Source organism: Trichosurus vulpecula, chromosome 6 (genome assembly GCF_011100635.1).
Source record: "Trichosurus vulpecula isolate mTriVul1 chromosome 6, mTriVul1.pri, whole genome shotgun sequence".
In the NCBI taxonomy this organism is placed as follows: Eukaryota; Metazoa; Chordata; class Mammalia; order Diprotodontia; family Phalangeridae; genus Trichosurus; species Trichosurus vulpecula.
This window is the reverse complement of record NC_050578.1, coordinates 264,982,260-264,999,310: the sequence shown is the minus strand read 5'-3', so window position 1 is coordinate 264,999,310 and position 17,051 is coordinate 264,982,260.

The window sequence follows — 17,051 nt, the reverse complement described above, 5'->3', positions numbered from 1 at the left end:
AAATTAATTGAAAACTAAATAATCTAACCCCATAGAATGAGTGGGTTAAAGAACAAATCATAGAAGCAATAACTCCAGTCAAGAGAATGAAAATAATGAGACAACATACCAAAATTTATGGGATGAATCAAAAACAGTTCTTAAGGGAAGTTTTATATCTCTAAATGCTTATATGAATAAAAGAGATAAAAAGGAGATTAATGAATTGGGTGTATGACTGAAAAAGTTAGAAAGAGAACAAATTGAAAATCCCCAATTAAATACTGAATTATAAATACAGAAAACCAAAGGAGAGATTACTAAAATCGAAATCAAGAAAAGTACTGAACTAATAAATGAAACTATGAGTTCATTTTATGAAAAAAAAATTAATTAACCTTTGGTAAATTTGATTGTAAAAAAGCAAGAAGAAAACCAAATTACCAGTATCAAAGTGAAAATGGTGAATTCATGCCTAATGAAGAAGAAATTAAAACAATAATGAGGAATTATTTTGCCTAATTGTATATCCATAAATTTGACAACCTGAGGGAAATGGATGAATATTTACAAAAAATATAAGTTGCCCAGGTTAACAAAAGAGGAAGTAAAATTTCTAAATAATCCCATCTCAGAAAAGAGAAATTGAGCAAGCCATCAATGAAGTCCCTAGGAAAAAATATCCAGAGACAGATGGTTTTACATGTTTGTTCTATTAAGCATTTAAAGAACAATTAATTCCTGTACCTTATAGACTACTTGGGAAAGTACGTGAAGAAGGAGTCCTATGAAATTCTTTTTATGACACAAATATCGTATGAATACTTAAACCAGGAAGAGTCAAAACAGGGAAAGAAAATTATAGACCAATTTCCCTAATGAATATTGATACAAAATTTTTAAATAAAATATTAGCAGAAAGATCACAGCAACTTTTCTCGAGAATAATACACTATGACAGGTAGAATTTATTCCAGGAATGCAAGGTTGGTTCAATATTAGGAAAATTATCAGTATAATTGATCACGTCAACAACAAAACTATCAGAAACTGTATGATTTTCTTAAGGGATGCAGAGAAAGCTTTTGACCAAATACAACACCCATTCATATAAAAATCCTAGGAATAAACAGAGTCTTCCTTAAAATTATAAGTAGACTCCACCTAAAACCATCAGCAAGTATTATATGTAAAGGGGTAAGCTAGATGCATTCTCAATAAGACCAGGGGGTGAACCAAGGATGTCCATTATCATCCCTATTACTCAATTGAGTACTAGGAATATTAGCTTTTACAATAAGAGAAGAAAAAGAAATTGAAGGAATTAGAACAGGAAAAGAAGAAACTAAGTTATCACTCTTTGTATACGATGTGATTTTTTGCTTAGAGTATCCTAGAGAATCAAGTAAAAAGTACTGGAAACAATAAATAAATTTAGCAAATTTGCAGGATATAAAATAAACCCACATAAATCCTTGGCATTCTTATATATTGCTAACAAAGCCCAATAGCAAGAGATAGAAAGAGAAATTCCTTTTAAAGTTCCTTTTGAAACTGTAAAATATTTGGGAGTCTACCTGCCAAGACAAACCCAGGAGCTATATGAATGCAATGATACAATTTTTAAGGCTAGAGTCAGTTAAAATTATTTGTCCCCTAATTCATGGCCTACACGTGGTGTCAAATTGTTCAGTTCAGTGTAATTGTCCTAAAGTTGCTATTGACTAGATATAGAAGGGGTCAAAACAGTGCAATCAGTGAACCTTGTCAATGATCTGATATGGATGGCAGCTGTGGTCATTGTAAACTTTATTTTTTTTCTTGTAATATGTATAGTTTAATGTTCTATTTATACTGATAGGACTCCAATATGGAGTCACTTACACGGTGTGGACCTAAATCCAATAAAAACTTTTAAGCAAGACAACATTTTTTACTTTTCCATGGTTAATATCCTGTCAGGTAGATGAGGCTTGAAGTTTTGATTGAATGAAATTCTGGAGTGACTGCAGTATTCTGAATGAGTTACTTTCTGGTGTCTTAGATAGATAGTGTTAGGTTATTTTCCCAGTTTGTGGTCTAAAGTTACAGAAACTCCCCCTACCCATACCTCACTTAGGCCTTTCATTGATAAATGTCCCAGAGAATTGCAACATGTATAGGTTTGATAAGTAATAATCTTTCCTTACATTGGCAGCAATAACATGTTTTCCACCAAGTCTATTCTTGGGGAATAATTTTACTACCTGAATTCCACCTTTGAGTGTATTTTCTCCCTGAAATATTTTTTAACACTTGTCCTGGGTGACTATCCTGCATTTGTAGGGATAAATCTCTGGCTGATTATGTTGCCAAATAGGGCAGATGTATGTTTGTATGATATTTCAACACAGTTATTGAAATTCAACCACTATTCAAAAATCCCCCAATGTGACTGCCTTCACATAGTTAATAGTTTTGAATGAAAAATAAAGAGTTGATGGAAACTGAAAATACATCCTACTGGAGTTAGACGTATTTGAAATATATTTTAAGACAACAGGAGGCCAGGAGATACTGCATTGTTATGCAATGGGAAGATCTTTCCCATCCATTAATAGAACCATGTGACCTGCTTTATTCACATGGAAGCCTGTATCACAGGAGTCTGTGGTGGAAGAGCTTGCTGAATGGGTGGAGCAGGAAGGGGTGGAGCTGGGAGGGTGGACCAGAACTGAGAGGACCTGAAACAAAGCAGTCAGAACTGGGAGAGAGAGACAGAACCAGCAGCAGCTGGTATGAGTGAAAAAGGCAGTGTTTTTGCTTAACAGAGATGATTTGTTGGAAGTCCCTAATGTATGGAAGGCTTGTGGATGGCTGTGTCCCCTCCATTGATAATGTGTATAGATTTCTTTGTTGCTTTGATAGATTTAGCTTTCTGGTGTTGGGATTTGGCTTTCTGATAGTGGAATAAATGTTTTGATTTCACCTTCAATGAAGAGAGTCTGTTACATTTTGCAATTCAGAACTAAGCTGGCATATTTATATCAGCAAGTGAGAAAACCAACAGTTGAGGTCAAAATTGAAAAGATTTACACAGCCACCATGGCCTTCTCCTTGGTGCTCTGATATGTGGGCAGAAAGGATATCCAAACACTGCAGAATACAAACATGATGAATGTCAGGAATTTGGCTTCATTGAAAATGTCTGGCAGATTCCTGGCTGGGAAAGTTACTGTGAAGCTCCCCAAGGCCAGAAAGCAGAGTAGAATTCAAGGATGGACCCCTCATTGCAGTGAACCTCAATGTGGGCAGGCTCAGAGTGTATGTCCATCTCCAAGAATGGGGGATATATCCCAAGCCAGATGCCACAAAGATACATTTGGATTACAGTACAGATAAAAATGAAAGAATATGAAGCTATTAAGCTCAGCCACCACCTTGAGCCTGCTCCTTGCTTTGTGGCATGGACTCAGCCAGAACCACAGTGAAGATTTTAGCCAAAATGGAGACAATGGCCATTGTAAACACAACTGCAGGTGTGTTTCGTTGCAGGAGAAAAGTGGCTGTGTTAGGATGGCCAATGAAGATGAAGGAGCAGAGAAAGCAGAGGTTGAGGGAGACTAGAAGAGCATAACTGAGACTGCGGTTATTGGTTTGACAATGGCAGTGTCTTTGCACTTCACAAAGATGGCAAGGACCAATTGTGTCAAAAGGGAGAAGCAGAAAGCGGCACAAGTCTGAGTTATTCCAAGAGGTTCATCATAGGCCAATAGAGTCACAGTCATATGGAGGCACCGATTTCTCTCTTTGTTTGGGTGCTGATATTCATGACAATGTGGTCACTGCTCTAAATCTGTAAATTAAAAAAAAAATCTCAATGTAAACTATGTGGATCATAGATTTCTAACTCCAATAAAGCTCAGCTTTAGTTCTTCCACATAGACTTCAGCCTCATTTTGTACTTCTCTTCAGATGGACAAGATTTCTAGAAGCTTAATAATATAAACCTCTGTTTCTCCAAATATGTTTGAAATAATAAGGTGAAAGTAAATTCCCTATCATATGTTTGCTACCCAAAAAAATAACTATTATGTACTCTAAAATTAAACCACCTTCAAAAGGCCTAAGTGGTCCGTTTATGTATAATCATACATTTTTTACAAATGTAATAGGATGTAGAAACAATTTATTCAACTTTTTACAAATGAAAACCAAATAAAAAACATTATTTGATGAAGATTTTTGAATGAAGATATTGTAAAGCAAGCTCATAACTTAAATTCTTCAGGGTTATTTAATGTTAATTTTTCTGCATATGAGAATCAAATGTTCTTTAGTCAAGGTTATTATTGGTAGTTTCATAAATATTTTTATTTTTTCATCAGAAACTATATTGAGAACAAGGAACAACATAGTTTATGTAATTGGGGATTTCTACACTTTCATTTTAATGTTTTCCATTCATCAGTATCAATTTTTTAATGTATGTATGTATGTATGTATGTATGTATGCATTATACCAGAATCAGGGATGGTGAATCTCACAGGGACTCTATGTCATATGTTATATACAATGATTTCTTCCTTGAATTAATTTTTCGCTGAGTTATTAATGAGTTATTAATCATTAAATATGATGCCTATTTAAGTTTGTGAGATTGCACTAGACAATGAAATATAGAGAGATGAGAGTGAAAGGTTGTTGGAAAAGCAGTTTCTCTTAGTTATTCATCAAAAGCATTTAAAAATGGTGTGGTGACTTAGAGAAAATTCATTGTCAATAAGAGGAATTGTCAATTATAGTTGTTATTCTGAGAATACTAAAGAAAAAAATCTTGCTTTAAAAGCTGGTATAAGCAAGTATAATTCAAATGAATCATTAGCAGGTAAGAGGTAGAGTGACCACTCCCCCCATGTAACATACACATGTGAGTAATTAACTCAACAGGCTCATTTCATTGTATATTAGCAATGCAAAACTCTACATCATCCTAATGCTATGTACAATCAAAGACTGGAGACAGCATTGGATTCTCAGCATGTCAGCCCTTTGGTGATTTTATACAACATGGAATCCCATAAAGGGGAAAAATAAGGAAAGAAAGCATCCTAAAACATAGTCCTTAGTTCTATATACTTTCCTCTAGACATGAAGTGGAAATAAAAAAGTCACAGAAGAGGGAAATTGGGTGCTGTGAACCAGTTTTTAAAATATGCTTAAATATATTGTAATTCTCTCTCTATTCCAAATGTGAAATCCATATCAGTAACAAATGAACTGACATACTGCAGGAAAGTGTGAACTGCATAAATATTGACATTCTTGTTATGTAAGAAACATGAAAACATAAGGATGATCAAACTAAAGGGAACGATGTTTCAAAGATTCTTTGATAATAAGGGAATTGATGGATTTGCAGTACTAAGTGAAATTTGTATTATTTCAGAATTTAAGGAAAAATGAAAATTATAGTCATACCTAGGAGTTAAACAAAGTTACACATCACCTGTGAAATATAAATGATATTTACAAATATGTAAAATACAAAGACTAACTGAAAACCATTAATAAAATCCAGTCATTCCACAGTGAATCACCCAAGATCCTACTTGTCATGTTAAGTTGGATTCATACTGTGAATACAAAGGTGATTTAGCATGAGAAAAAAATCATATTAAAAATTGAATTTAACATATGAAATATAGTAAATAAAATATATAATAATAAATAATAACATTATGTAAATAAATAATTACTATTACATAATAATAAAATAAGTAAATAAAATAACTGGTACAGAAAATAAACAATAAATAATGAATAAAATAAATATCAAAAATAAACAGAACAATGCAATAAAATATAATATAGTAAAATGTAATATAAAACATTACAAATAAGATATAAAAATTGAAAGTTGAATGCACAAAATTGAAAGTCACAAAATTATCTCAGCAGACGCAATGAAAGTAAAAGATTTATGCTGAAAATCCTATAAGTAAATATACATGGGGATTTTTAATAACAAAAATATCTGTCTAAAACAACAAAACAATTCACCATACCCAAAGAGATACATTAAAATCATGCCCAGTAAGTACAAGAATTAAACAAAGATAATAGACTTCCCCTTATTAATACATATAGTGCTGATAATGCTAGTAAGAGTATTACAATGAGTGACAAAAAGTTAAAGCATAAAAAGGGATTGTGAGGTGGGGGGTGGGTTATACACATTTTCTATTGACATGGTGGTTTACTTTGAAAATCACAGGGAATCAGCAACACTCTGCTTGGGAAAGTTGATAGCTTTATCAAAGTAGCAGTATACAAAATAAATTCTTTAAAATTTTTAAATTTTGACATAAGGACAAAATCCAAGAGGCAATGAGAGAAGAAGAATTCCCATTCCAAATATTTGGAAAGTACAAAATATCAGAATATCCTTCCCAGTAACTGCATTAATTGAATTACATCCTCTTTAAAGAAAAAAAAATCAACTTATTCAACTGCTGGAATATTCAGTATTTCTGCCATAGCAGAATACATTTCTGTGTATTCCTGGAAATAACAATATAATCAAAATGAACAAGCAATCTAAGGCTTCCAAGATGTAAAGATAAGGAGTGATTGCGTTAGAGACATGAGAGATAGGAGATGTGATAGGATATGGAATATTATGTAGACCAATATGGCTAGATCTGAAGGGCTGTTAAATGGAGACATGGGTAAGACTGCAATAGTAATGATAAGAGAAAATACTTGATTTTAAAGGCAATAGAGAGTCTATTGACTGGAGAAATGTGTTAATCAGATACATGCTTTTACAATATCAATTTCATGGCTTTGTGCAGTATATATTAGGTAGGGGAAAAAGCTTTGAGTCAGGAAGATGAATGAGAAAGCTATTTCAAAAGCCCAGGTAAAGAGGAACTCAAAAAGGTCAGGCCATGTGAGTGGAAATGAGGGGAAGTCTCCAAGATATGTTTAGGAAGTTGAACTAAAAGATGCAACAACTGATTGAAAAAGAGTATTTTTCCTTCACTGGAAAGATGGTGATTTCTTCTTGGCCATGAATGGCTTCCATTATGTTTTCTTTAAGTCCCTAACATTGTGATGTTCTCATTGGAGTCCCACAATACATGTCTATTTAATGAAAGTAATCAAATGAGATCAATTTTTAAATCAGAAAATGTTATTCTGGTAAGGGAAAGTCACTTCAGGTTGATATTAAAAGAAAAAAAAAGACTCTGTTCTGATATCTTTATTACATTGGGAGTACTGTTTCTCTTTAAGCACCCACTTGTCTGGTTGGAAATTGCTCCATCAGGGCATGGTATGCAGTGAAAAAAAATAGATGGGCTGGCTTTCAACTCTTCCCGAATCCAGGGCCAGAGCTCAGATTGCATATGGAACTAGTGATCTATCTACCAAAGAAGGGGAGATAATGTCATTGCAGGAGTGTTTGCTGAAAGATTCCCTGACAGGATTGTAATTTCAGTCCTGTCTTACAGAAGACATTTAGAATAATTATTAGGGACATTATGGGACAAAGGTGGTATTTTTTTTCAATAGAGACTTTTTAAAACCTATTTTTCTCTTTTCAAATTAGTATCATCTTTTCCCCAGAGATAAAATTGCACATATTCTCTAGTGGGCACAGTTAAGACAATTTTTTAACAGTTATCTATTGGTCAGACATATTCCCACCCCCCACCCCCAAGTGTTTCATATATGTTTATCTCTAAGGAACACTTTCTAGTACTAAAGAACAGTTTCTTTTAAAAACAAGCAATACTGAGATAATCCATATCCCACATGAGGGGAAATATTTCATTAAATTTTCCCCATCAAGTCCTGTTCCTTGTGTTTTAATAAAGTGTACTGAATGATTCACAGAATCATGAATTTATAGAGTGTACACTACAATGAGCTAATTAAAAAGTACAGCTTTATTGAATGTAGGTAAGAATCAGGTGATTTGATTGTTCTTGATTCTTGGGTAGATATTCAAAGATTTCTGTGGCAGACTAGGAGGGGATGGTTATCAATGCACAGATAAATGAGTATATAGATATAGATATACAAATACAGAGAGAGAGAGACAGAGAGAGAGATAGAGAGAGACAGAGACAGAGACAGAGAGAGACAGAGACAGAGACACAGAGAGAGAGAGAGAGAGAGAGAGAGAGAGAGAGAGAGAGAGAGAGAGAGAGAGTTTTCTATCCTACTCAGTGCAAAGGAGAATAGTAAACTGATGCTACAACCCTGTCACAATCATTTTCAGTGTCTACAAAAAAAAACTTTTTGAGGCAAATAGAGACAAAAGTGTCCAAGACTGTAAAAGGCTCATTATAGAGCTCATATTTTTCACTGGCCCCTTACCTGAGAGAATATTCTGGCCAATTTACGTCTTCTTCATTAATGCTGAATCCCTGACAAAGAGGGATAAACTCCCCTACTTTTATTAGTGCCTCTATTCTACCAGGGAAGGAATTAAAGGTCAGGATATGAGCTCAGATTGAATCTAGCTAGTAGATTGAATCTGGCCCGCTTATGAAAATAAGCATCACAAATGGTGAGATTTAAGACAACCAATACGGTGAATTTTTAATGAACTTTGTTTTCCTTGGCTTAGAAGGCTTCAGTTGAATTCCTTTGCTAGGTCCTTGTGTGTTGGTATTTTGGGGTCTCGAGTATGCCTAGCAACATTTGGTTCCACACCTCATCATTTTCTTTAACCTCATCATTTTCATTCCCTGAGACTGGGAATACTGCTGATCTCAAGTTCTTCTCCAGTGAAGACTGCAAGGTATGTAAGCCTCTCCCTCTCCTGTATTATGGAGGCAGAATTTATAATTCGAAAGAGAACCATATATATGTCTGAAAGGTTCAGAACTGCAGGATGTAAGGAATTCTCAAGGTAGGAGGCAGAAGAATTAAAGCATGTATTTAAGCTCCAGAGTAACAGACTCACAAACCAGCATCCCCATTTTGATATTTGGCTCAAAAGCCTCCAATAAATCCACCTCACAAGAGCAACCAGGAGGCCACACTGAAGCATGATGGTATAAAGAAAAATCATATACATGCTTTCCCTCTATGGTAAAAAAAATTACCCACTGTCCTCAAGTCCTTGCTCTGCACTCCTCGATCTACACGTAGGTCAGCTCTGCTACTGGCGGCTCCTGCTTCAGCTTCGGCTGTAGCTGTAGCTGTATCTGGCTCCAGCGGAAGCTGTTTATAACCATCCGGCTAGCAGCTTCTACGAGGGTGTAAAATTCAGCCACAGCTTCTGCCGGCACACCTGGGAAGCACAGTTTCTTTCGATCTGCTTAATCAAGGGAAGCAAGGTGAAGGGGCCGACGAGCTTACTTTAATCCACCATACAGACAGCATTCAGTTAGTTCAGGGGAAAAAGCCAGCAACTAGCAACAAAGTTAACCAAAACAAAGAACAAAAAGAGTAGGCAGGTATGGACTATTATCCGTCAAATAAAATCTTCTCCAGTTTGGTTGAGATTTCAGTTATGCAAAGATCCCATATCAGACCCAAACTCAGGTGGGAAATGTGTCTTTTCAAAATGAACACAATGAGGAAACTAAGCCAAGAGGATTCCATCCTAGATAGAGACTAAGTTTGTCCTCCCAGCCTTTCCCCAGATGTACAAAGGAACACAATGGGAAGACTAAACCAAGAGGATCCCATCCTAGATAGAGACTAGGATTGTCCTCCCAGCCTTTCCCCAGATGTACAATCTTTCATCTGTTAATCACACAAGGTCACCTTCCCTCTGAGTGCCTTGTGGAAATTACCAGCATCAGCCATACCTGTGGAGTCCATGAATCTATTATTATAGCCCTATTCATGGTAAAATATATGGTTCAGGGGTACGATTTGTAATTATTTTCCCCTGAATAGACAACTGTTACAGTGTTGTCCTTCCCATGGGCTATGACTTCTGCAGCCTTTGGAATAACATCTGGCTTTCGTTTTACCCATACCTTAGCTCCCAACTTTATTCTATCAATGAAGCAAGACTCTTTTTCCCCTCTAGTAGTTCTTTTGGGAGGAGGGTTAGTTTTCACAAAGGGTATTTTTTCAAAGGGGATAATAATCTCCTATCATTTCAACAAAATTGTACAGTGTTTTTACCCAAATTCTGGAGTGTCACAACAATTTCTTCATGATAATTAGAATCTATCACTCCAGCCAATACATGTACTCCTTCAGCTGCTAATCCTGGTTTAGGTAATATCCATCCAAAATGATTCTTGGGGATTCTCATACATACTCCAGTAGGGAGTTTTCTTATCTCTTTCTTATTCAACCTAAAATTCTCTATACAACGTAAATCATATCCTGCCGAACCAGGTGTTCCTGGACATGGTAGTGGGACATCTTCCCTCACAGTCCAAAATTCAATATTTTGGATCTCACGTGTTTGCTGTTCTCTAATCTGCAGATTTGGTGTCATCATTCATGTACTCCCCCCTAAGGGCCTATTATTCAAATTACGTAAGGCAATAGACAAATTATCCTTCCAATGTCGATATGAATTATTAGAGCTTAATTTTCTCAGCTGTTCTTTCAACAATCCATTCATTCTTTCAATTAGCCCAGATGCTTGTGGGTAATATGGAATATGATATATCCATTCTATATTATTCAACACACAATATCTTTTCACTTCTTTGCCCTTGAAATGTGACCCACTGTCACTTTGAATCAGAATTGGGGTTCCATAGTATAAACTTACAATATCTAGGGTTTTACAGGTGTTTTTCCGCATTGCATCCTTATAAGGAGAAACCACTAGTACACCTGAATAGGTGTCAACACACGTACATACCTATTTACATCCTTTATCCTGGGGTAGTGGGCCAATATAATCTATCTGCCAAATTTGGGCTGCAACTTTTCCCCTCACTATTTCTCCAGTTAGTATCCTAGGAAGAGTTTGTTCTTTTTTAATTGGCATATACAACACTCCTCAATTATTTGTTTTAACAACGCATGAGAGATAATGATACCTCGATCCTGTGCACATCAATGAGTGGCCTGGACCCCTAAACGGATGGCGGTCTGGTGGACCCATCTTGCTAAGGCCGGGTCATCACTTGGAGTCAGAGTAGGGACAATACATTCAGTAGCAATCTTTGCTAGTTGATCCGCATGTGCATTGTACTCACGTTCTGGTGTGGTCAGGGTCGTGTGAGCATCAACATGAAAAACTGACAAATCCATAACCAAAGACATGTCCCACATATTTTCCCATAACTCTTTACCCCAAACTTGTTTGCCATGAATTTCTCAATTGTGATTCCTCCATATAGGCATCCACGTAGCTAATCCATTAGATACCACCCATGAGTCAGTAAATATATGACACTGTCCTCCTTTCTCCATTCTGATGGCCTGATGCACTGCATTCAGGTCAGCATATTGGCTACTTCCACCTATCCCAGAACTTTCCAAAGTTCACCTAGTACAGGGGTTATAGGCTACTGCTTTCCAATGTCTGTTCTGTCCCAAATATTTTGCTGTCCCATCAGTAAACCAAGCATGTTTCTTCTGTTCCTCATTTAGTCCATCATACCCGTTATTCCATTTCACTAAGGATGGTATCATCTGTTGCTTAGATTCAAGGGGTTTTTCATTCCCCTCAGTGTCAGTGTTCACCACAGATTCACATAGAGCAGAAACTCCACTTTTGCCTGCTCTGGACCTATTCTGAATATACCATTTGATTATGCTTGCCTCTTGTGCGTGTCCAATTCTGTGAGAAGCTGGGGTACTCATTACCCAAGTCATAATTGGAATTCCAGGCCCTAATACCACTTCATGACCCAGAGTTAGTTGCTCAGTTTCCACTAAAGCCCAATATGCAGCTACCAGCTGCTTCTCAAAAGGTGTATATTGCACTCCAGATGAGGGCAGTTTCTTTGACCAAAAGCCTAAAGGTACACTTCAGCTTTGTTGTTTTTGCCACAGACTCCAATTTGCATAGTCATCTTGTACAGTCACTCGTAACTCCACTGGCTCATTTTGCATAGGCCATAACTCCAGAGCTCATTGTATAGCAGCCTTTGCTTCCTCAAAAACTCTACTTTGTTCAAGTTCCCAATCAAATTCATATTTTTTTCTGTTGACTTTATACAAGGGTTTTAAAATCTGTCCCAAATGTGGGATGTGGTATCTTCACTAACCAAATTGCCCTATGAACTTTTGGGCCTCTTTCTTATTAGTAGGGGTGGGAAAACCTGGGATTTTTTGTCAAGCTTGTGGGAGAATTTCTCGCAATCCTCTATTCCACTGTATCCCCAAGAATTTTACAGTTTGAGCTGGCCCTTGAGCCTTTGCAGGGTTGATTTCCCATCCTTTGCTTTTCATATGGTCAATTAATAATGCTAAACTCTCCTCCACTTTTTTATATTCTTTCCCTGTATCATGATGTCATCTATGTAATGTGTAAGCTGTACACCAGGTAACTTTAATTCATCCAAATGCTTAGCTACAATTCTGTGGCAAATAGTTGTGCTATGAATATATCCTTACAGCAGGCATGTAAATGTATACTGTCAGCCTTGCCAAGTAAAAGCAACCTGTTTCCATTGTTTAGGCTCTATTGGGATCATAAAGAAGGCATTGGCCAAATCGATAAGTCCCTTCATGTTTTTGCATTCTCTCTGTTAAAGTAAACATGTCTGCAACAGCAGCATACAAGGCAGGAGTCACTTTGTTCAGCTGTCTATAATTTACTGTCATCCTCCACGTCCCATCTGACTTTCGGACTGGCCAGACAGGGTTGTTCCATTGAGTAGTTGTAGGGACTAACACTCCTGCTTCAACATATTCTCTTATGGTGTTGGCAATTTCATCTTGGCCACCTGGCACACGATATTGCCTCCAAGTAATTACTTCAGAAGGTTCGGGCAAAGTGATTGGATCCATCTTGTTTTTCCCCACTAAGACTGCATTAATGCCTATTTTCCTCACAACAAATTGGTATTTCCTTTAAGGCAAATTTAAGGTCATACCCTTCAATATGTCTATTCCAATGACGTATTCAGGAATAGGCACAATAACCACACTATAATCTTTCTTGGGCAACTGTCCAATTTTCATCATCAATTTAACTTGTCTGGCTGATATTTCAGTCCCTCCTAATCCTGTGATGGTAATAGGAGTTCCATGGCTGAACTTGCCTGGATTTCCATAAATAAGGGTGGCCTCAGCCCCAGTATCTATTAATGCCTCAGTTACCATACTTGACCCATTTTTCCAATATATGGTCAAGTTAATGTGAGGTCTGCAATCGAGCATGTGTATTTCCTTAATTTGGGCTGGGGCTCAGCCTGTTTCCTAGTATTCCCTAACATGTGATTCACTTGGGTATGAAGGTTCAACATCTGTAGCGTTTGCAGGAGCGGTTCTTATTTCCCTATCTCTTCTGTTATCGAGTCCTTTATCTTGGTACATTCTGTACAATTCATTGGTTGGAATGCCATCTATCATTTCAAAACCTACCCCTGCTCTCAATAGAGCAGTGAACATTTCTTTTCTTGTCACTCCATTCTGGTGCCAAATTTGCTGGCTATTCACCCTTCTCTCTCGAGGAGACCTATCCCTTCCCCAGTCTCCTAAGTCATGTAATGATAAAATCTTATTTATCACATCTGTAAGATGGCTCCCTACTTCCCCAAGTAACAGATTCAAACATAGCTGTTTATAAGCAGGGGGAGCTGTCCTAATATTAAATTCCTATAAGGGATTCCCATGGGATCATTGTAATATTTGTCTGCAGTTCCTATCATAATAGCAGTCTTCATTACCTCCTCCTTCGGTCTTGTGATACACTCTCTAAATGAATACCAGGGTCTATGCTCAGTGGGCCACATAGAATCAGTAGTATAGCTCTCATTGCATCCTGCAGCAGCTAACACCAACAGAGTAGTCCTGCTATCACCATCTCCTCACTGATGATGTTCCCTAAAAGCTTGCTGAACTAGAGGATCTTGGCTAAGAGGATACATATGAATCTCACACACTCTGTCCTGTCTACTGATATTGCACTGGCCCCTTGATCACTGAGTATTACCATCCAAGATATTAATGGTTCTGCTGTTCTTAGGTTGAATCTACTCAAAATATCTGTGACCTCTTGCTGTGAGAAATCTTCCTGAATTTCCCTCATAACTGAATTGTCAGCTTGGGTTTCTGTCTTCCTCCTTTGTACGGGATGAACCCTTGTCTGAGTATTTAACCATCTCCCATTCTCTATGCGAGGGACATCCTGAGCCCTAATAGCGTTTTGTGCCTCAGCCCCTAACATTGTCTCATTTTCCCCCCACTCACTTCCCCTGCCACCATGGCAAGGACAAAGCAGGCAGTCAGGCTTGGTCTGGGCTGAGTTGGAATGCACTCTTGGCTTATTTGGCCTCCTGTTGCTCCTAGCCACATTAATAGAAAAGTTCTCATTTGAGTCAGTTTGTTCTCCTGCTATCTGAGATTCCCCTTCTTGCCATGGGGTACGAGTGCCCCCATCTCTTTCACTTCATCTCAGTCTTTCATATACTAGCAGGTAGGCTGATAACACTATCCAGCTTTGCCTAGATAGTGATGCCCCTGAGTGAATCCCAACCTCATGTAAACACCTTTCCAAATCCCTAGGATCTCCTCTCCGTAGCCTTGGTTCCCTGTTTTCACAGGGTCAGGCTTTTTTAGCCAATTCCTTTGCTAGGGAGGAATAAAATGGATCCCCCCAACCTGGGATATTCATCTCTTCCTCTGAAGTGCTTCTGCTTCTAAATAGAGATCTTATACCTAATGATCCCATCCTCATCACCAAATGTATTATGAAGGCAGATTTTATAATTTCAAAGAGAATCATATATATGTCTGAAAAGTTTGGAACTGCAGGATATAAGGAATTCTCAAGGTAGGAGGCAGAAGAATTAAAGCATGTATTTAAGCTCCAGAGTAACAGACCCACAAACCAGCATCCCCATTTTGATATTTTGATCAAAAGCCTCTAGGCCCAATAAGTCCACCTCACAAGAGTAACCAGGAGGCCACAGAGAAGCATGATGGTATAAATATAATTCTGATGCTCTGATTTTACACAAAAAATTTCCTCATCCCTCAAGTTGGAATAAATCTTTATTACACCTAGTTTTACAGATTATTTGTCTTTTATGTGCTTAGTACATTTTATTTTCTATTTGATCTAAAAGTATAAAAACCTTATATCTCCTGGTGGATTCTCTGTTCCCTTTCCAATAGTTAGGTCAGTTGCCAAAAACAATGGTGCTCTTAAAGTGATTGTATGTATTTCCATTGAAACAGACTGATATTAAAGTTATGTAAAATATAGTGGTTGGTTCTAGTCCAGGGGGAATATCTGGTGTGAAATTGAAAAATACAACCACCTCAGGGGAATATTTATTTATACTCATTAAGACTTAGCTATCTCTTTCATGACAAACACCATTTCATTTTTGCTTTTATGCCTATAGCACAGGTTTTTTTTTGCATACAGTAGGTGCTTCAAAAATTATTTTGTATTAAATACAAGCTTCATGAGAACAGAAGCCTTCCTTCTTTTAACTTTATATTCATCTAACTGCTAGCATAGTATGTCTTTCTTAGGAAGCAAATTTATAAAAAAAACTTGTTCACTTGAATATCTGAAGAGAGAGATAGAGAGAGAGAGAGATTTTAATATGAATAAAAGGAGGAAAGATTTTACAGAGAAAAAGCATTCCTTACATACTCATTTTTATGCATTTTAAAGTGCTAGAGATTGCTAAAGATAGATGGCAAAGTAAAGACAGAAACTCACCTGAGCTCTTCCAAATTCCCTTCCTAAGAAACTTAAAAAGATGTGTAAAATTGAATTCTAGATTGGCATAATCATCAAAAGGTCAGGATAAGAGAATTTTCCTGTCCAAGATAATTTAGGAGGTAGGCAGTAAATGCCTGTTTTATCAGGGTGATGGTCAGGCCTAGAATGCAGTGCAGTGTAGGCTACATCCTGGAAAGCCAGCAGTGGACCATCAGAGTGGCTGCATTGTTTCTAGGTTTTGGGACAAGAAATCACTATTTAACAAGAATTTCTGGGAAAACTGGAAAGCATTTGCTCAGAAACTAGGTGTAGAGGAACATCTCACATCATATACCAAAATAAAGTGAAAATGAGTACAAGGTTAAGACATAAAGGCTGATATCATAAGTGAATTTTGGGAGCATGGAATATTTCACCTGTCAAATCTTTGGATAAGGAAAGAATTTATGAATAAATGAGGTACAGAGCATAATAGAATGCAAAATGAATAATTTTAATTGCATCACAATAAAAAATATCTGTCCAATTAGAACCAACATAGCTAAGATTAGAAAGGAAGCAAGAAAGTGGGTGAAAAATTACTGCAAATTTCTCTGTTAAAGGCCTCATTTCACAAAATACGTAGAATCAAATTTAAAGTAAGTGAAGTCATTCCCTACTTGATAAATGTTCACTATTGATTAATGAAAGCAACTCTGAACTCATAACTGTCAGATTTATATCTATGATAGAAAAGGAAAATGATAAATGTTGCAGTGGTTATGGAAAAAATATGACACTTATGCACTGTTGGGTGAAGCTGTGATCTAGTCCTACCATGTTAGAGAACAATTTGGAACTATGCCCAAAGGGACTTAAAAGTGTGCTTGTTTTTGCCCCACCATCCTGCTATAAGACATGATGAGCAGGAGGATTTCAGAGAAACTTGTGAAGGCTTATATGAACTGCTACAAAGTGAAGTAAGCAGAAGCATAACATTTTACTCAGTAATAGCAACACCGTAAGATGATCCACTGTGAATTATTTACTATTCTCAGCCATCCAATGACTACGAATTAAAAGGAAAAGTACTATCTACTTGCAGAGCAGAACTGATACAGTCCAAATGCAGACCAAACTCTACTTTTTTTTTTTTTTGCTTTCTTTATTTCTCTTGTTTTGTTTCCTTTTTGGTTGGGATTTTTGATGGTGTTTTATTTTGCAACATGGCTAATATGGAAAGAAATTTTGCCCTACTGAACA